This window comes from Larus michahellis, chromosome 4 (genome assembly GCF_964199755.1).
Source record: "Larus michahellis chromosome 4, bLarMic1.1, whole genome shotgun sequence".
NCBI lineage: Eukaryota > Metazoa > Chordata > Aves > Charadriiformes > Laridae > Larus > Larus michahellis.
Genome location: NC_133899.1, coordinates 36,148,816 through 36,170,444, shown reverse-complemented (window position 1 = coordinate 36,170,444; position 21,629 = coordinate 36,148,816). Strand labels below are relative to the sequence as shown.

Sequence of the window (21,629 nt, the reverse complement as noted above, 5' to 3'; positions counted from 1 at the left end):
TGGAATGTGAAGGGTAAAAACTCCGTTATCTTGATCTAAGAACAGTTGCAACACTGGGAAAACTCTGCATATCTCCCAGAGAACCTGGGAAGCGAAGAGCCTTTTATTTTCCCTGCTCACTGTCAAAGTGTTGATAATTATTTGTTGAAAGTAATGAACTTCACAGTATTGCAGGGACCACAGATTACATGCAAATTGCAAACGTAATATTCTAATGACAACAATCCTAGGTGTTGTCTGTTGTTTCTCCTTAAGTCAGCTGAAGGATTTCCATTGACTTCCCCTGAGGGTTTTGTGCGATGAGTGCTGTTATTGTATTGAATTGATGGTTATTGTTCATGTAGTAACAGAGTTTAGCGAAAAAAATGCCAGATTCCTTTATTTCTTTCCATCAGTGACATTTTATGTTCATTAGTGATACATCTAAACTACATAAATAGAAATGAGAGCAAATTGTACTGTTAAACAAAAGTTGGTTTTAGCTATCAGGAATATGCTGACATGAATGCCCAACTCCACTGAAATTCAACAAGTAATTAAGCTTATCTCCTCAAACATGGGATACTATTATTAGCAAAGCATTTAATTAGCTGTCCGTTGCAATAGAACTGAAAGCCAAATACCTCGTCTGGCATTTCCAAAGTAGTCTGTCTGTAGTTCTCTAGAGCAACGCTTCAAGATAGTGTGTCGCATAGAGACAGACTAAGATTTAGTTGCAGAAAGCTTTATGATAAACTTAATTGTATTGTGACTACCAGCCAAAAAAAAAGCACCTTTTTAAAAAAGATCATAAGACAAAATCAAACTGATCTGACTTCAGCCATGGAAAGAAGGGTTAACAAATGCCCCAAGAAGGTGCAAAAGTAATATAAACTTTTCAGGACACTTTAAATTGTCCATGTGTCAAGACCGGTGTTCCTGCTTCTGCTCCAACACAGCTAATGAATGAAAGAGGGGCTTAAGAAAAGGCCTGTGTGTCACATCCTCCAGATTTTAGAACAATTCAGGATAGTATTAAGATGAATGGCAAGGAGGAGTTGTGGATGGATTGATATAGTAAGGTGCTGGCTTCAACATATCTCAGGAACATGCTCTTGACTCCTCATAATGCCAGGAAGGGACGCTCCTCTTATGCGGAACTCAGCACTTTGCAGAATTGGGTCTTCACCTACCACTTCAAGCATATTGTCCCAAATCAGGCAAGCACGTGTGTATAAAAGATCATCACCATCGCCTTCTTCCAAGAGACGAAAACAAGGATATTGACAGAGACAGGAATTTTCCTGCGGTTGCAAAAGCAGCACAGCCACCCCCAGTGGGAAGACTCCCGTTCACTGGGTTTCACCAAGCCATCCATGGTGTAGTTTGTGGATATGTCTGTCTCGCAGATCAAAGCTCGGGACACCGCAAGGCTTGGCAGTGCTCCTCCTCATCTGGCTGATGGGAGATCTCAGCTAATGGGAGTAGGCTGGAGGGTGTCCCTGCTTCACAAATGGGAATCCCATTATTAGAAGACCGAGACTTGGCTAGATTATGATCTCTCCAGGACAGGGAGTAACTCCATGCTTGTGTTTGTCAGCACCTAGCAAACAGCATCTAAAAACCAAGGCATCATTGACAGTAGCCCACAAGTAAAAGATTTATTAATACGGATAAAAATGTTTATTTTCATAGTCTTGTCTCATAAATTACCCAAAATAACTGGTTTAATACAAATTAACCATGTATGTTAATAATCTGTTTTTATTTGGTAGCATGATAACACTATTTGTAGGAGAAGATACAGAAACTGAAATTCATTAGGGAAACATTTTGCACTACAATTATCTCTGATGCTGCTCAATGTGGGGTTTCCATTTGTTTAATTCACATTGATGTGTAGGCAGGACTGCAGAACAAGAAAAATACAAGCATACACTTCATGTTAGTTACCTTGCTCGTTCATGCATGCTTTAGCTACAGTCTTGGTACCATAGGATTTCAGATTCTTTTCCTGTGTCCCTAATCAAATATTCGTGGTTATATTCTCACTTACAGTATGTTCTCTCTGCTAAAGAGACTATTCTGAAGCCTACCTTGAAGGAAACTCAGAGAATAAGGCACATGTTCAGCCCAAACTTTGGTCTTGCTTATGCACATATGGGCGCTGTAGCAACAGCTACAACCAGCTATGGCCGTGAAAATCAGAGGGCAGATGCTGCTTGGGCACAACATTAGCAATGTGAAGCTCTTGGACTTCCCAGCACTGAGGCTCATCCCATTAAGAACAGGTGCAGTCCTCATTTCTCATTTCAGCTAGGGAATGGGGAAACGCTCTTTACCCAAGAGAAGAGATCATCACGTCACGGTCTAGATCCAGTTTAGCAGTTAATGATATCCGTTGGGTTGAAAGGAGGAGCACTGATTTCCAGCTGAAGGCCTGGTCTTCAATAGAATATTATGTTCAGCTCTCACTCTTCATTCCTATTGGGGGAAGAAGCACAAAAGCAACTACCTTAAGATAGTCCAAACAATTCTGCTTGTTTCATTATTAAGATGTAATAAACATTACTAATAGTACCTTTTCCAGTAATAACACTGTAAAAATTTACTAATAGCTGTTTAGATTTTTTTGTCAATGGAACAGAAAAAATATAATTTGGTGTACATCAGAGCAACCTCAGAACATATGACCCTGTTTGAATGTGAGTCACTCCTAAAAAAGAATTCATAACATCTATCAAAGTTATTTAGCTCCCTAACTTTGCCTATGTTGGGCACCGAAGTCTTATTCGTACAATCATTTTAATGTATTCTACTATGTTGCTATATAGGTTGCTTCTGTAAAAAGAAGTGAATTTGTTAGTGTTGTTTATTATTTATTAGGTAGAAAGAAAACTGACAAGATCCAACCTCACCTTCACTTTAATTCGCAGGGAAGGAGATTTCATTATTTTTCCCCCCCTTTGAAGTGCCAGGTCTCTGTAATCTCTCTTTAATGATACAGATGAAAAATAAATAACTTAGCGGAAGGAGTCAGCGTTGCAGAATTCGAAGAACAGAAGACGTTTTGAGGCCGTGCCGGGCAGGGGGATGGGAGCAGCATCTCGGCGTTGGAGCCGGGTGCGTGCCGGCTCCCCGGGCTGCCGGCGCTGGCTCCACTTCAGCAGCCAGGCAGGAGTTTTCTCTCGTCGTCAATGAACCAGCTGTTACGGCAGATGATCATGCTGAATTTCAGGTCATTTGATAACTAGGGCAGGCAGCCGTGGTTTGCAGTTCAGCTTGGGTGACATGTAGATTAAGAACTTCATCGGCACAGTGCAGAATCGCTCATGTTTCTCGGCTGCTCCGGGTGGGGACAGGGGGGTTCAGCCAGGTCCCGTCCTTGGCAGCGAGAGCAGATGCTGTCTCCTGCTTGGCACTTCTGCATGCGAGAAAAGCGCGGGACATGGCTAGTTTTTTGGCTTTGTTAGGAATGAGATTCAGAGCGGTTCTTATTTAGGCTATCACTCAAATCCGCAAGCTGTTTGCGGGCCTGGTAGGCTCTGCTCGGTCATGTCAGCTGTTTCTTCAGTGTGAATTGTGGTGCCGGCTTCCAGACTTGCAAAGAAAAAAGGCTTCTGCCCATGTCAGGGAAGGGCAAGGAAAGCTTCCCAGTTCCTTCAGCTTGGCGATACTTGAGAGGGGACACACGGAGAGTGGGGAGAACATAAGGAGCCTTTCTGAGGAGCAGCCTGACCATGCCCATTGCTCAAGCCGCTCGGAAGAAAAGTGGCAAAGCTTGCTTGGGGCCAGGGGAAGGATGAATGTAAAATTCTGTGGAAAGCAGCTGGAAATATCACAGTAATTTTCTCAGCTTGGCAGGCTTTTAAGCTTTAATGAATTCCCAGAAGAGTCAAGCAGATCTTTGGTGTAAACTAAGTGATAACTGATGATTTTTAGAGCTGGAAGAGATCATTAAAGCTATCTACTCTAACCTCTGTGTTCAAACCTATTGTGTTCTGCCCACAGATTCTCTACCAAGTACGTAAACCCGTGTTTGTGCTAGAAAGACATACTTTAGAAACCCACGGTCCTGATTTAATAACTGCATGTGATAGACAATCTACCACTTCCCCAGTTAAGTTTTCCCAACTGGCTCATTACCATCACTGATAAAATGCCATGTCGGAGTGTATTAAGGCAGTACCTTGCCTCTGGGAACACCGAGCTCAGGCACCTGCTTTGCCGATGCTGATATGCAGTTTCCAAACCAGCCTGTCCGGTCATCTCAGCGCTGGGCAGGATGTGGCCAGCCTGCCCTCCGCCTGCAGGTAGGCACAGAACGGGGCTAAAAGAGGATGCTGAGGAGCTGAAAGAACGCTGGGGTATAGGAAATGGGAGAATAAAGGCAGGACTGCAAAAGATTTCAAGAAATCACCTTGAAGAGACATTTTGGTGTGTATAAGGCTGGTTTTAATTTAATATATGAGGCTGCATCTGCCCTCTCTCCCTCCAAGCTTCTCATAATGCGGTGAAAAGCATCTACAATTTCAAATGGTAAAATCTAAGGAGAAGAAGAGCAAGCAGGGCAGTAGGTAGTTTGACAGAGAGCAAACTGCTGGAGATGCCTGTCCCATCAGAGGTGGCAGTTAAGACTTGGCTTCCGTGTTTCAAAGTGAATACGCCCTTTAAAGCAAAACAGCTATTTTTAACTCTCATTCTGGGAAGTCTTTTTTTTTTCTGTGCTGGCAGGGAAGGTACGTGCCATGTGTCATAGTTGTCTCGCAACCGCTTGCCTGGCCAGCCTCCTTTCAATAAGGATAATGGGACAGAAAGTTGGTCACCCAGGGTCCGTGAGTCATGAACCTTCCTTCCTGGTTCCAGGGGATGAAGTGGGAGGGGGGAAAGCCTGTTTCATTCAGCAGGAGAAGGTCCCATTGAGGGTGGGAAGACAGAGCCAAGCAGGTATTTCTTACTGACTCCAACAAGAGTTTGCACACCATGTCCTCTCCAAGGCATGGTCACCCCCCAGATGAGACGGGAAGGTTTATGGATCGCTGAGCTTGGGTGACCGGTTCTCTCTGACCCACCCCGCGGTGAGTCACCCGCCCAACAGTGAGCCAAGATACAGAGTGATACTCCGTTTCCCAAACCCTCCCTGAATCCAGGGGTATTTAGGTAGAGTTTGTGGCTTAGTCTCTTAGGATTAGACTCATCCCAGCTATATTTACAGGACTGAAAGTCTGGCGGGGACTCTCACCCAGAGGCCTCTGGTAATCGGTGGAGAGACACGCTACCAGGGAGGATTCATCCCTCTTTCAGATTGGTGCTGATAACTGAGGAGGTTTTAGGTGATGCAACCAGAAGTTTGCAAAGCTGAAGTATTTTTGGATTGTGCTTGCTAGCCTCTTTACAGGAGTTTGGGGCTTTTTCTGGGGTCTCAAGCTTTCTGCATCGTATGAAACGTCTCCCCCGAAATGCCTGTGCTTACTCTCAGGGAGCAGAATGTGCTGTCTGAACATTTCCAGTGAATCATAATCAACTTGCAAGTTTAAATTGATTAAAGTTGAGCCTTCTGAGAAGTATCAAATCCATGCCAGCACTTCCTTTATACCAAATGATCTTAATAGCAGCATAGCTTAGACTTTAAAATTCCCCATCAGTTAAATTAATAGAAATGTTTTGTAGAAGACAATTTAGAAAGCAATATATTGCGATACGGGTGTGTTACTAGTGACTATTTAATTGTTACCATACTATAGGCTGCTGACAGGCAGAAGCTTAAATAACTTGCAAGTGGGGCAACTGTCGTCAGAAATGACTTACCAGCCTTCATCTTTCCCGTACAACAATTTTGCCCCTTACCTTGCAAAGTAAAGATATGTAATGTGCAAGCATGTCTTTTAAAAATAACTTCATTTAGGACCACAAACATTGACATGATTTACTCAGAGTGTATTATTAGAGGATGGCATCAGTACAAGGCGCTCCAACGCAGATACATTTCTGTTAGCTGTAATCTTTACTGGAGTTGACGGGGGTTTTCTGGGCTCAGTCTGTGAGACTCGCATCTGCCTGGAATGCTTCTTGCTCCGTATTTCTTGGCAGAAACTTTCAGTCTCACATCCTATTTAAAATTGTTTATAACTGGAAATATATATATTATGTTCTCATTCTGAAACAGATGCTGTGCCAGGTGGGTCTTCTTGCTCCCGTGGGGTGAGTGTTGGTTCAGGCACATGAACCTGGTCTGCCCATGTAAGAAATGAAGGTTATGAGCCGTATTCCTGGGTTGGTCTCACTCCCTTGTGCTGGTATTGCAGACACTGAAGTTCTGGAGAGGATCCACGGACTCAGAGTCCCGTCTCAGTTTGGGCTCAGCCTAGGTCTCCGAGCAGGCCTCAGGTCCGGAGAGACAAAATGTGGAGATAAGCGGGGTGCTTTCTCCCAGGTCTTAAATCTGCTCCATAAGCTCTTACTCCAACCAAATCCCTAAGGTATGAGAATGTCGTCTCTGTAGGCCAGCAGCCATCCCGCAAGCATCGTGTACTGGTGGGAAACACTTCAGCTCTCCTCAGCACGGTACCCAGGAGTCCTTTGGAAGTGATGATGGAAATGGAGATTGAGAGCAGAGAAAGGCAATATAAAACGTTAAGCCTGGTTCAGTGTAAGCCACTTCTACAGGTAGAACAAAACATCTGACACTGATGCTCAATAAAAGAAACCGGTTTCCATCTTCAGGACTACAATGATCCGGGCAATGGAATGACGATGGCTTTTTTAGTATATTTTGCCCAGCTGAGGAACTTAAAAGTTCATTGGTCTCCTTCTTGAGTGTTTTCCAGAGCTCTTTAGAGTACAGACTTTCTCAGAGTACCAGTGGATAAAGACACTACTAAAATTATGAAACCAAGCACTCAATTCTCTTCATAGTGTTATTTCAGTTTTGGCATGGCCTCTGGGTTCTTAGCTGTCTAATGCGTCGGGAAGTGCCAAGCATGGATAATAGATATTAGGAGTAAAAAAATGAAAGCAACTTTTTCAATTAAGGGCAAAATGTACAGAAATTAAAATGACACAAGTCGTATCGGCTGCATATTGGCTCCTGTGCGCACAGTCTCTAGATATAATCAGTAGGTGCTCAGACAGATAATTACAGCCTTCCTGCAAAAGGCTTCATGTAGGAGAGCCACCTGCCTGCCTGCTACCACTTGCAGGACCAGAGCTGTCCTTTATTATTACTGCTGTGGATTGTGGAATTGCACTTTTTCCAACTCCTGTTTAAAAAAGAAGCGTTTTTCTGGCACGTCTCCTGTCGGAGGACTGCTGCACCAGGTAAGTGCCGGGCACCATCAGTGATTTGTGCCAGGCTTTGCTTATAGACTCGGGAGTGATTTATATTTGTGAAAATGCAGTTTGCACAGTTGATTGCCTGTTGGAAGGGTTACGGGAGCAGTTAGTTGCGGGAGTGTTTGCCTTCTAGCCAGCTGGTGTTGGTTCGTGCTCACAATAGGGTCAAGGTTGCTTTTTATACAGGAGTAAGAGATGCTCTTATTGTTACTTAAGATCTCTTTAGGTCACAATATCTGCAAGTGCTGCTCGTTCAGGAATCGTCTGTCCTGCCCCAGGTGAGCTGCCCTGTACCCTTTGGGAAGGCAGCAATCAAATAAGGATAGTAAGAAATTATGTTTCTGGGGGGTTTTAGACCCAGCACCATGTGCTGCACGTCGGAGTACCACTTTCAAGTGACTTGCATACTGCTGGTGGCACATGTGCCACAGCTTGGGAATCCCAGTAAAGGTGTTACGAAAACACTTGGTCACAATGTTTCCGGACACACCGGAATATATTTTTTGTCAAACCCAGACCAACACTGAAAGTGTCCAGCAAGTTCTAAGTTTGTTTGCCCAAAGCGAGAAGTGGAGGTGGTGGGTCACGTTGTACTCTCAGGGGCAGCAGCTTTCTCAGGTTCTTTAATTATATTTCCTGTGGGCCACGCTGCTATTTCACACTTCCAAGGGGCCACTTCCTTGCTGATGTGGATCTCGGTCTTTGTTTCAGAGTCAGGAGTGACGGTGGAGCCCCTGAGGGAACCCGTTCTCAGTCCTCATGTGCTCTCCTTGCAGATCACCTAACGCCATGCTCTGCCCCTTACTCATCCACACGGTGGCATTGGCTCTGGTGTCCCACTTTGTGTTAGAATGAGCTATTTAAAAATATTATGTTAATTTTAGGGTTAGGCGGAGGGAGAAGTTAAGCGTACCCACTCACTTATTTTCCTGGTTGGGTGGCAGACTGTTGGCGTGGTGTTTTCTGTGCGGGTGGCAGGTCTGCAGAAGGAGCTACAGGAGTTTGTTGGTCTCTATTAGGTCAGTCTGAGACTCACAGAGATGCTGCTTGGCCGCAAAGGGGTTTTTGCAGCTTCCTATTAGTCATGAGCATATTTAAGCCCTTAGCAGCAAAAATCTTAGTGTGTAAGACATAGGAGGAAAGCAAAGGAGAACAAAAAAGGATTTGGAGTATCCTCAGAACGGAGAATGCAATGTTTTGAACATACCTTTTTCTCTAGAAAAACTAGAGTCCTGATGATAAAAGTTAGTGTAAAATTTTATTATTTTAAAGCCGATTTTATTATTCTAAATTTATTTCATGATTTTTTTAAACCCTTGGAAAGTAATTACATAAGACCATTGGCACTTGCAGCTGCGGAAACCTGAATTTACACTCAGGTTTGAGTGTAATATTCCTATTTGCTGGTGTGACTGTAATGGTTTTATAAGCTAGCAAGCAGAAAACAAAGAGCACGTGCAGGTAGAATTTAGACCGTCTGTGCGCCATAGTGAAAAAGACAGTTTGCTATTAACAGAGTTTTTGCTGTCTCAAATATTAATTAGTTAATACTTGTTTTGCTGCATCTGATAGTGGAGCATACCTGAGAGGTATTGATATTGTAGACTTGAAATGGGACATAAATAATTCATAGCAACAAGCATTAGAAAACATATGATAAGCAGCTTTGCTATTAGAATATCTACGTATCATTTGAATGCTCTGGGTACGTTTTAATGTTGTAGGAGGCAGGTACAGAGAGAGCGCAACTACTCAGTTATGCTGAATATACACTGTTTGAGAAGGATGGGATGGCTCTGGTGTACTGCAAGGTAGTTATGAACCCATCTCCACCTGGGGTTTCACTTGCTCTAACCACACGAAGAGCCTTATAGGTTTTATTCAGCATATTGTAGAAATTTGATATTAGACATAGGACTTACCTGATGAGTTCAGTGGGTCAAAACATTAATCAGTCTAAATCAGAGTAGTGTCACTGAGGCTATGGAGATGCACCCATAGACCAGCTATGAATTCGCTTGAGGAGCACAGGACTGGGTGAAGTCCCCAGTACACGGTATAAATCAAAGGCAAGGAGAAGGGAAAGAAACGGATCAAAGGACTGGTGATGAGCTAAAAATGACACAGAATGAATATTCTGTGTTGCCTCCTCATACAAACTGTCCATTAGATTCAACTGGATTGCCTCTGCGAGACCTGCCATATTTAAATATAGAGGAGGAGAGCGATTAGCAGACAAAGTAGGATGGGAGGACAGTGTTGGGATGAGAGGAGATCAGGAATGATGGGATGATGAAAAGAACTGGAAGACAATAGCTGAGGATTTTAAGCCATACATATTTATTTCTGAATCCAGCATGCTCACACTTTTATTTTAAAACTAGTGCTCGACATTCATCGCTGGTGTCGCCCCTTTGACTTCAGGAACTACACCGCCAGTGAACTTGATCCTGCATGTGCACTTGCAGTCGTTTTTTCCCCAGTACAGCCTAACTTTCTGCTTATTTGCACTTTGCATTTATTGTAATCCCTCGCGTGTAGGCAAACATATGGCCATCTGATTGGGGCAGGGGACAGAAAAGGCAAGTCCTTTCTGGCTTTCGCGGTATTAATGTGAAAAGTCCAGACAATGAAGTCTGGCATTCAGACACCCCGAAGCGTTGCAATAGGCGAGGAAGAGGGGATCCGATTAAATATTTACGCGGCCGGGCCCACTTTGCTGCTGGAGCGGTGTATAGATTACACCTGGTGAAACCTGGTCTGTGGTGGGGCGGTCGGTAAGTGCTGGGCATGAGGAAGGCGCAGCGAGGAGTGCGCTGAGGAGGCTGCTGCCATACTATGGTCAGCAGGGAATGGATCTGGCACTGCTTCTGCCTCTGCCACTGTGACTGCATCATCCTGTGCCGAATGTCTTGTAGGTGATGGAAACCTCCTTGCTGCCTTGCACGCCATGCTCCGGCGGGAGCCATCCTGGGAAGGGGGAAGGGATGCTTGTGCCAGGGCTTTTTTGCATGGAAATGTTCTGTGCCACCAACCAGTTGCGCTGGGAAGTGGCTTGCAGTTGTGGCTCATCGGTGGATCGTTTGTCTTTCGCTTGCTTTTAATTCCGGCAGGCGGGCAGTGGGATGCTGAGATGAAAGAGATGACCCATTAGGTTCAGATGACACCGGCGTTAGTCAGGGCTGATAAATCAGTAGAAGTCATTATAGTGAGAATATGGGACAATGACTTCTGGATCAACATGTTGGGTTGCTTTGGTCTTTACTTGCCGATGAATAGCATCTGTACTCGTGGAATAGATACTGGTTTGAAAAAACAGATATGAAGAAGGGCAGCATTTTCTACCTGCTGTAGTTATCTGGATATTTACTTACTTTATTTCTCCATGATGACCTGCCTGTGCCTGTCTATTCCGGTTAGCTTTTCTGGAAATGAGGATTTGCAGGGCTGTGGAGGGCTGGGCCATTAGGCTGGGGTGGATGGGTTGGTTTTACCATGGACCTTTCTAGTTTGTGGGACTTCTGCTTCCCTTAAGCAGAGACCTTGACTTTTGGCGTTAGTGTGAACAGGATCAGGTGCTGTATTTGAATTCTTTTGTTTATCCATTGAATTTAAAAGACTTGCGTGTTTATTGTCAAGGAGAAAGACTCATTGCTAATGTTCTCTTCTCATGTTTTTTCATAAATCCCTCCATTTAGTTGTGTTTCATTGAAAAGTTCTCTGCCTTCCAGCACTCTATCCAGGTACAGGTGCCCATCCTAGTTATCTTACAGCAGCGTTGGGGTTTAAATCATGGTAAAATGGATCTTGTCTGGATCTTAACCATGGACTAGATGCAAACTGTGTGTTTATAATGTGTTTTCCATGTGTACATGTTGCTTTGATGCATGTATGGGGCCCTGAGGGGTTTACTGTCTCACCGGAGAATGAAAAAGGATGGAGGCACTTAAAAACGGAGAGACTCTCCCTATAAGGTTGTAGGTGGAGTTGGGCCAAGAATAGACGGTGGTGCTCTAGGCACCTTGGGTGCTGCACCAGGCTACGCTAAGCATATATATTTTTCTGATATAATGTGTCATAAGTCTTCCAGTTAAACAAAACAGGAGATGTTTGACAAGCCAAGTGTGTAAATATCAGCTGATTGACCTCCTGTACACGCCAGAGGCTGGGCACATTTCCCCCATGGCTTCAGAGATTTTCAGAGATTCGATTTGACCCAAAAAAGGGATTGAATTCCTGCTTTTTATTTGATGTAAGGAATTTTAAGTATGAAGTGAGTACTAACAGCTATATTCGTGTACTCGTGGAAATACATACGTGGTCGTGCTTAGCTAAAGGAAGATACTCAGTTTCATGAGATGGATGCATGGGGCTTGAGACATTGCCCCTTGGAGTCGGTGGGAAAGTGCCTTCTGAGCTCAGCGATGCTCTTGCTGCAGAGCACGAGGCCAGTGGCGCCTGTGCTCCCTTCTCTGTTGGACAGAGCCTGGCTAACCGTCACCAGAGCGAAACAACTCATGCCTTCATTAAAAACAAGTTCAGGAAAATATCTTTGTAATATAAGCTGTATGTTTAGATGGTGTGTATTGATTTACACCCTCAGCTTCTTTGGAGCATCTGCTGCCTGGGCTCTGGCGTTAACCAGACCCCTGTGCAGCAGCAGGGAGGTGACAGCTTTTCAGTATGGCTGATGCCATCGATTTTAACAAGAGTCTGATGATATTTGGTGTTTTCCTAACGTTCCATTATTGCCTAGAGGCACGAGATTATGAGCTAATCTTAACCTTTATTGAAAAGTTTCGAACCTGGATGTGCAGGAAAATAGGCTTGATGCACATTCTAAAAGACAATCCAAAAAGGAGGGGAAAAAAAACAAGAACTGAAGTGCTTGTGGGCTTGTTTATTTAATACTAATAATTGTGAGTTTTATTTAATACTTTTGCTTAGCTAGTCTCATCATCTTGAATTTTATGGATTACTTTTTCACATATGGCACTGATTGACACCTTGTCCCATCATCTTCCCTGTAGGTGTTTATAAAGCCAGCAAATTGGAATCACACCCTTAGAAATTCAGCGATGCCTTCCCCCCCCCCCCCCCCCAAAAAAAAACCCCAACTATCCCCATAGCTTTCTGCGGATGTACCATTTTTCTCAGAGCCAGAGGCAGTTCCCATAACAAAACCAATCGGTCATCAACTAAGCAGGATGCTTACTTATCGTGAAACTGCCTGCGGAAACAGGGCCATTTCTCTAAATGTGGCAGAGCCCCTGCGAGGGAGGGAGGTGATGACGGCCCCGCTCGGTGCTGCGTGGCAGGTGGCTGCCTTATCCGCCTCTTTTTCATTAACACATAATTGGGCGGCTGCTGAATTAGTTCTTTCTTGCTCAGAGCTCAGCACAGCAAACAAAATTCTCCCCGGGATGCTCCGGTTCCACCTTTCCCTGCCCTGCGCAGAGGTTTCCTGGCCGTACCGTGTTTCCTGCCCAGGGTCTGCTCCTGTCCCCACACCTTCACTGGGCTCTGCGGCGCTGGGGACCGATCTGGTTAGCCATGCAGGCATCACCTGCTGCTTTGCTGCCATCCCGAATGTCTGGTGCTTGAAGGACTTCCCCAGGGAAGTGGGGGGCCAGGGTTCAGCCACCTCCCCTGCCCAGGGGGAACCGCCATTTTCATTTCCCACCTCCCCCCGCCCCGACGAGCCTATGCTATTCTAGATCAGCGTGTGGATTTTTTTTCTTCCTGTTAGAGCTGAGCAGCTGAGAGCAAAGTAATTCCCAGTTCTCGTGCAATTCTTATATTTCATGTTAATCAGCCACCGGATAAAATACAGGGAGTCCCAGGCCCAGGATGTCCCACCCCTCTTGCATGCCCTGTCCATGGGGATGAGTCCCACCACCCCAGGCTGTGCTCGGTGGGAGATGCGGACCCTGACAGCCCCACAGCCACCTCATTGTGGAAGGCTTCCTGTTTACACTGCCACCTATGTTTATTTTTAAATATCTTTTAAAGCTTTGAGCTCTCTTTTATGTGAGAGGTAACCCAAGCTGTGCTGCTGAGACGAGGCGCCAGCGCCGAGATAAATGCACCTGAGCCACATCCTTTGCATATTAAATATGGTCCCTGCTGTCAGAGGGCAGTCGGTTATTGCAGGAGGTGCTTTAGCACCGACTCATCTCTATTGCATTCAGATTGAAAGAAAATAAGGTTTTCTCCTCCTCCAGCTCAACCAAGACACCAGCATGAGAAATTAGCAAACGCGGTGCCAGTGCCATGATGGATAAACAGCCAGGATCAAACAGTTGCCATCATGTTTTATGCAAAATCGCTGAATTCACAAGTTTAGCAGTTGAGTCAAAGGCACGCTGGTTTCAGGCTGATGTGTTCAGTAGCACTTCTGGTGAATTGAAGACAGTTTCTTTCTAACCACCTTGCAGCACTCGATCTTTGCGTGGCCTTTCTATGTGGAAACTCCTCTCTGGATCTTGTGCATGTGGGGACCCCTGCAATTCCATTTGTTGGTTTTCCTTAAAAAAAAAAAAAAAAGAAAAAAGAAAAAAGAAGCGGGCTGTGCACAGTGCAGGCACCTGTACATGTGTACTTGTACTTGCAGGAGGTGTGAACTATGATAGGGAAGGGCACTCCCATGCTAACTACCGGGCTTGTTTTTCCAGCTCTGTCACTGTCCTTAAATCTTATCTACATCAGAAAGTATCAGCAGTGAATGTTAAATCAGTTTTTAGTTTCAATGAACAGACTTCATACAGACCCCCTGTGCTCACGCCCTTATTTCAGTTGAAGGAGGGCCTGTTTCATGTTTGATTAAAGTTATCTTACAGGTAAAAGGTAAAAGATAAAAGCAGAGCAATTGCAGTCTTGGGAATGGCGCTTTTAAGAGCTTCTAAGCTGGGAGTTCCTACAGTTTAGCTGAGAGCTGGTACCTGGATACACACTGCTCCTTGTCCAGTGGAGTACAAGGCTGTGTGAAATGTTGCTGGGATGGTTTTAGGAGGACGTGTTTTACCTGGCACTGCCACAGACTTGCAGCGCTGTTGGTCACCAGGAGTCAAAGGAGGGAGGTAGCAAAGTTTTTTGGCACCGAGCTGGGAAATGCTCATTTCACTGCACTCTTCTTGCCTTGGGTCAAACCAAAACTCATTTGGGCTGCCTCAGAATGAGAGTGCCTTAGGTGACCTTTTGCATAGGTTTAACTGCATTTGTAGCAAATCTCACCTGTAGGCAAATTGGTGCAAACAATTTTTCCTCCCGCAGACATACTCTGGGTGTAACGGAGTCACTTCACTTCCACCTCACAGCATTGGCGAAGCTTAATTAAGGCCGGTAAAAGTTCTTTGCAGTTCTCGGAAAAGCTTGGTCCGTGTGTAAATGATGTTACAGAAGGTGTTCAATGTGGTGTGTTATAAATGCTGTGGAGGCACCCAGCCTGTGAATAACACTCTCTGAAACTCTTTCTGGTTGAAGTTAAACATTAACAGGACTGAAAAGCCTGAAAGCAGGCTTTGTGGTGCTGCACCCAACCCTCCCTTCCACGGGTCTGCTCCCTCGCTCCCGGCCAGCAGAGAGCTTTTGCTTGCTGGGATTCAAATGACCCAGCAGGATCCTCTCCGGGGCTGTAGGCACTCTGTTGCGTGGTTAACAGCACAAAAAAAAACCTTAATGGTGTTAACATTTTTAAAACTGAGCTAATGGTGACCCACGGACAAAACCGCCCCGTTCGTCCGTCTGTCCATCTTTGCCTCAGCCCCTGCATCCCGGTCAGACAGACGCTGCCCGCAGCATGGCTAACGCGTGGCTGTTGCACGTCAGATGAGGCAGGACGTGCTGACTCCCAAATGGCGATTCCACTTGGCATGGAATCACCCTGGCAGCGTGGAACCGCTGTGGCTCTGCCCACCTGCAGCCGTGGGGCGCAGCGGGCAGGGGGGGCGATCCCTCTTCCCAGTCCATTAACTCGCCAGGCAAATTTAGGTCTGCATACCTTGCCACGTCATCCAGCTCTGGTTGTATCAGCTTGGGCCCCAGAACTAGTGTAGGCACCCTGCTTTATCTACCTGCTTTATCTAGGCTAATTAGATCAGCGCTTTGTCCAGGATAATTGTCTCTGCTAATGAGTTTGAGCACAGTGTCACTAGCACAGAGGTGGTGCGCCTGATTCCCATGCCGGCTCCTTCGGTGGGCACTTCCTCACGGCGTGTGGCCGTGCTGGGACATCTCCAGCACACGCGTCCCCTGCAGGACAGACAGGGCTGAGAGCAGGTCGAGGTCCTGAGAGCAGATGTTTAAAGTGCTGACAGAGCCTCGGCGGCAGCAGCGCAATTGCCCAACAGAGGCAAGAGAGCTAAAATTACAGCCAGGCTGTGAACGCGGGGAAGCGGCAGGGCAAGGAGATGCAGAGAACTTCCCTCCTCCGGCTGGAGGGCGCCCCGGCTGTGGGGCGCCCAGGGGGATCAGGCAGGGCCCAGCCAGGAGCAAGGACACCCGTGAATGTCTCTGGGTGAAGGGGAGAGGTTGCGGTGAAGACAGCAAAATGCACCATCCAGGCAACCGCTGCCGGCATGGGTCTCCAGGTTGGCCCCGGGGACTGGCAGCAGCCCAGCCAGGACACCCTCCCCAGGGCCCTGACAGAAGGAACGGTGACCCAGGCTGGACCCGAATGGGGACACGGGGATTGGCACTGGTCAGAAATGCTTTTTACAATTGATTTTTTTTTTTCCATTAGAAAATGCCAATTTATTTGAAAGGTATTTCTGTGGGGAGGAAAAGCTTTGCTAGAACCTGTAACCTGGAATCGTTTCTTCTGTTCTGGTGAGGATAAGCAACTGTTGGTGGCACATTCCCCAGTTATAAATGGTGATGGGTCAGACCTGGTGCCTGAACCTGAGTCTCCTGCAATCCAAGTATGTGCTGAAACCATCAAGCAATGAGGGAGAGCTGTCAGTCTGTCTCTCACCTCTTTTTCTCCCATAGCCTGCTGTGGGTTTTTTCACACAAAATCATCATGTTCTGTTCATACACAGAACAAAAATTATCAGTCTCGTGAAGTTGCAGACAGTTACGTTTCTCATTCAGCTCCAGCCCGACCCTGGACCCTCTCCTTGGCCCACCACATTCATCACACTGGTCCATGAAGCACCATGGAGGCTATAGGGGTTGCAGAAACCAGCCCTTGGCAGCTGCTCTGTTTCCAGTGTGTAAAATGAATAAAAGATCATAGAACCATAGAATTTTCTAGGTTGGAAGGGACCTTTGAGGTCATCGAGTCCAACCATCAACCTAACACTGCCAAAACCACCACTAAACCATGTCTCTAAGCACCACATCTACCCGTCTTTTAAATACCTCCAGGGATGGTGATTCCACCACTTCGCTGGGCAGCCTGTTCCAATGCTTAATAACTGTTTTGGTGAAGAAATTCTTCCTAATATCCAATCTAGATCTGTAAGTGGGTTATATTGGTTGTTTTGTATTAAAGAAATACAAAATCCTGGTTGCTCAGGGAAATGAGCCTGGTTTCGCCATTTCCTTGAGGGCACGCAGCCAGCGGTGCTTGCAGATGTAGCATAAGTAAAAGAGGAAAAAGAAACACTGCTTGGGACTGTCCCAGCAGGAGAGAAACGATGACATTGTTCCTTCTTGCCCGTGCCTTCCTGCCACAGCTAAGCTAGAGTGGAAGACAGAGCATGGGCTTTCCCTCGGTGACAGCTTTGGTCCCATTTTGTGGCTGGCTGCAGGTTCGGACGTGGACATCTCCGAGCAGGGCGCAGTGGTGCAGGAGTGGCCACCGGCGTATGGAAACTGTCACCCCTCCCACCAAGCAGTGCCCTGCTGCCAGGAGATCCCCATCCCTGTCTTTAGGGACAGCTGGGGAAGGGCAGAGCGGGAGGAGAAGCAGCAAACTCGGGAAAACACCCGTGTGCTCCCAAAATCTGCCTTGAGCTGAATCACAAGATGCTTGTATGAAAACGCGGTTAATTATTACAAAGCAACGAAGCGAGGAAACAGACATTCACAGCGTATCTCCTGCATTAATTAGTTGCTAAAAATGTAGATTGCAACAGCTCTGAAGCTGCAAATGGGTCGGTAGCAAAGCGGTTTCTCCTGGTTATTGTGCTGGGAAGCGCTCTTCTCTGTGGGGCTGCTCCCAAAGGCTGTCAGGGCAGGAGGCAGCTCACGGGGCAGCTCAAGAAGCATGTTTAAATGAGGATGCCATCACCAAGAGCATTTACTGGTCACGTGTGCTCAGGTCTGAGAAATGTCTAAAAATGCAGAGAGGAGTTAAACCTAGAAATCCACTTGAATTTGCAAAACCCTCCATCAAACCCTCAGTCTGCTGTATGTGCGCTGCAGAGCATACACATATGGAAGAAAGCCTAAAAATAATCCCTGCCTTCAGTTTCTGTATGAGCTTTGGCCGAGCATGCTAAAAGCAAGCTCAAGGACGAGAGAAGCAAGAAGCTCCACCATTACGGAGACTGAAGTTGTTTGCAGACTTCACATCAGATGGTGGTGTGTCTGGGTCTACCGAGAAGTCTGGGTTGGGAGCAGGGGGAAATCTAGCAGAATTTATGATTCTGGCAATGAACAGACCTGAAACCTTGGGTTGGACTTTTAAGCGTATTTGCCACCCTCAGGCAAAATCTCGGCTGCCAAAACAGAGTGCATCTAACCTTTTTCCTTAAGGTTTGCAAATTAATGTTTCATAATACTATAGAAAAACGATTGGTTTGATCACAAGCAGGATGCCAGAAGGAATTCTTTCTTATGGTCGTGAGTAACTCAAGCAAAACAACAACCAGTGGCAAACAGACCCGCTGTGTTTCCCCACCGGTGGCAAGAAGATCTGTGACCCCACTGGCAGCAAGAGCTGTGACTGCCCTGAGCACCCTGTTATCCCAGGGCAACTCCACATACAACTTCCCTCAAACTCTTTCCCAACCATTTCCAATCAATACAAGCCTCTGCAGGAGCACAGAGCAGATATCTCTGTTCCCACAGGCTGTGATTGACTTCTGCAGATGGTCTGGGCGTTTCCTCAGGTGGCATTATCTTACCAACTTTTACTCCACTGCTCCTTGTTTTACCCAGGGGAGAGGACAAGCTGCCTGCCACAGCTTCATCCTCCTCTTCTGTTCGTGCTTGCCTGGTTCTGTCTCCCAGCTTTGTTAGGGCTCTTCACTCTTAAAGCACTTGGAGAAGAAAACTGTGCTAAACAAACCTAACGTGCAGAAGAGGACGTTAAAAATATCTTAGGACTGGGTATGAAGTGAAGATGCTTCACTTCTTTAATGACTCACTAGTAAAATAGAAGAAAACTGAGTTTGGAAAAGATGTAAATAAACAAATTATGTTTTTCTGCAGTGTGTTGGTTTAAGTATGAAAGCTAAACCTGTAAAAGAGAGGAATTAGTCATTACTCAGAAAACACTAATTTTTCCATGTCTATGGATATAGATACATCAGAGAGAGAATTTAAGGCATTTTGGGGGCCGTGCAGTCCCTGTGCATCTGAAGGTCGCACAGGCCGCACAGTACCCTGTGCATCTGAAAAGTTGTCTCGCTTTTTACATTAATGTGCAAATAAAAATATCTGCAAATTTGTCACCACCTATGCAAAGAGTTTTTGAATATTGATTGTTTACCGAGTCAGGTCTGAAGGAGCTTCATTCCTTCTGATCTTTTTTTCTCATGTGTTTGTCTGCCAAAAGAGGCGGGCATTTCTAGAGCAGCTATGAAGAAATTGGCAATTTCAAAGCATAATTAGGAGCTTTATGTTCTTCATTTTAAGGATATTGCACACTATGACCAAATAATAATAGGAACAAAATGCTGCCAACTGAAACAATCAGCTGGGGTTCTTAATGTAAAAAAAAATCAGCGACTGTTAATGCATGGAGCTCATCTCTCAATAAGGGAGTGAAATTAAGTTATTTCGGTGAAGCAAGGGAAAAATTTTCCAGTAGCGTTGTCTGAATTGACTTGCAGTCTGCTCTGGGAACGTATCAGGTATTTGTTGTGCCACAGACAAATTTTTTAAAGCCAGCGTTCATTTTGCAACCGTGTGTATTGCAACCAAAAGATGTGTATTTAGTTTCAAGTGTGGTCTTAATCCTGCAAGCATACACGTACATACCCGGAAATATAAGTAATCTCGTTGAATCTACCGGGACTCCTTCGTGCTGAAAATTGAGATGGACTTGTTTGCATATTGGTATGGTTTTTCGTTTACCTGTCTGCTACGCAAGATCAGCTTGAGAAATCTCCAGGTGATAAAAAGCAACCACCCCAAATTCCAGATGTGTTTTGTAATGTTGCCTTAAAAGGATATCTTTAGGCTGCTTTCCAAATGCATTTGGCTGGATATGTTTGGTTTTAAACCTACATAGCCAGTTCATAACAGTGCCCATGGAAAAAAGGAGTTGTTTTGGGGTTTTTTTTTGCGTGGTGTTGATAGTCTGGTCTTTGATTCCTTCTGCATGTCTAGGATTAGTCAAACGAGCCACACTGCCTCATTTTTCTGGGCATTTGGCCCCAAGAGAAGATTCAGGCCAAAGTACCAGATTAAGATGGAATCATTAGAGCCTCCTATATAATTTGCCAGAGAAGAATTGTTGTTGGCCTTCCTTGTTTGCACTGGTGCCTACTTTTAGTCCTCTTTCCCAGCAGAGCGCTGACATCTGTATGATGCTCTGCATCTTTATACAAGGGAAGTTTTCTGGTGACGAGATCCTACGCAGTGATGAGCACGGCTCTGGCTTGTGGTGGTGGAATTTGTTACCTGGTGAGGGCGGCATAACTGACTTCAGCCCTGAAAGTCTTTCACACAGAAGTTAGCTTTATTGCAGTATCGCGCAGGTTCGTGTACGTGCGCAGGAGAAGGGGGGGTGTTACCTGCACCAAGGTCCAAACCAGTGCCAGTCCTAACTGTGGGCAGTCTGGTCCAATTCCACAGGTTGCGGATGGGACCATATCTGTCTTCCTACCTTGTTCAGAAGAAGTTTCAATTCACTCTGTAACTGCTGCCCAGAGGTAGCTCTGGCCTTCAGTGGTGAGGAGGCACAATACAAGCATCCACACAGTAACGCGGCATCCTCGTCACACCTTAAACTCCTTACACGTGGGCCTCCTGCCCTGTGCTTCCCAAATACCTGCAAAGTTTTTTCCTCAGGCTTGCTTCCAAAAAACCCACCCTCTCCCCACCCCCAGCCATTCATTGTTTCGTGTGATCTTTACATAATGTGGCGTTTCTGTCTAAATAGTTTGCCAAAGGCCTGTGACAAACAATATTAAGTTGTCAGTCGTGAGGCACTGAAGAAGTGAACTGTCTTCACTTCATGCCCAATCCTAAGATATTTTTAAATGTCAGAGCTTTTGACTCAGTGGTTGTCACTGGCTCCATTATTGAGATACCCAAAACTGTAATACATCAGCCTGATTTTCAGAAAGCGCTGCGTTCCCTTTCTGCGAATGTTAGTCCTTAAACACATTTCAAAAATATGCACAATTTCATCAGGATCAGTCAAAGCTCTGGAATTTCTGACTGTGATGCATTTCTGCCGTCTTCCCTGTTTTCACGCAGTCATGCTTTCTAAATTCGTTTTCAGATGACATTCTGCCTGGCAGAAACATATAAAGAAAATTGAGAGAAATATCCTTAAGGATTTGTGAGTGACATATTTGGGTTTGTGAGCGTTTTAATTCTGATTTTCTCTTGTTGGATAACTTTTAAAAGGATGAAATTTTACACTTGAAAGTGAAAAAAAATTAAGGTAGACCTAATAATTTCCTGCATACAACTGATCTGTTTCTCAGTGCTGTTTATCAGGAAAATTGCTGTTGCATTTAATAGAACTCTTATCTGCTTAGTCCCAATTGAAACCCACCTTGTCAAATTAATGGAACAATCCGCCTTCCACGGAGTGCAAGACCAGTGTAGCTTATACTACCAACAATTATTTTTGTTTTCAGGGTAATTATTGCTTTCTGAAAATGGCATGTAAGTGTCAGTGTGCTTGATTGAATCCAAGATTTAATCCAAGAGCAGAGATTAAATGATCAGAGTCGAGGGAGAGATGTGACTTAAATGGCGACGTGCATAGTTGGGTTCTGTTGGTGAATGCCGGTGAAAGCTCAGCTTGGTGTGGATCCTGCAGAAGCAGAAGACCGACAACGTTGTAAAAAGAAAAGCCCCCTTTGTAAAAGGCTTGCTTAACTTTGCATCTCCTGGTACCTTCCATCAGGCAGCTCCTTGATGCCAGCCCGGCGTCAGAGCAGCCAGCACGTGGGCTCACAAACTCAGCA

The 21,629-nt window shown here is 45.4% G+C and overlaps 1 protein-coding gene across 16 annotated transcripts in view; it reads left to right on the top strand.

The window, feature by feature from the left end:
• Positions 1-21,629, top strand: part of EVL (Enah/Vasp-like) — a 161,952-nt gene that overhangs the window by 117,443 nt on the left and 22,880 nt on the right. The gene's annotated exons all lie outside the window — the stretch shown is intronic.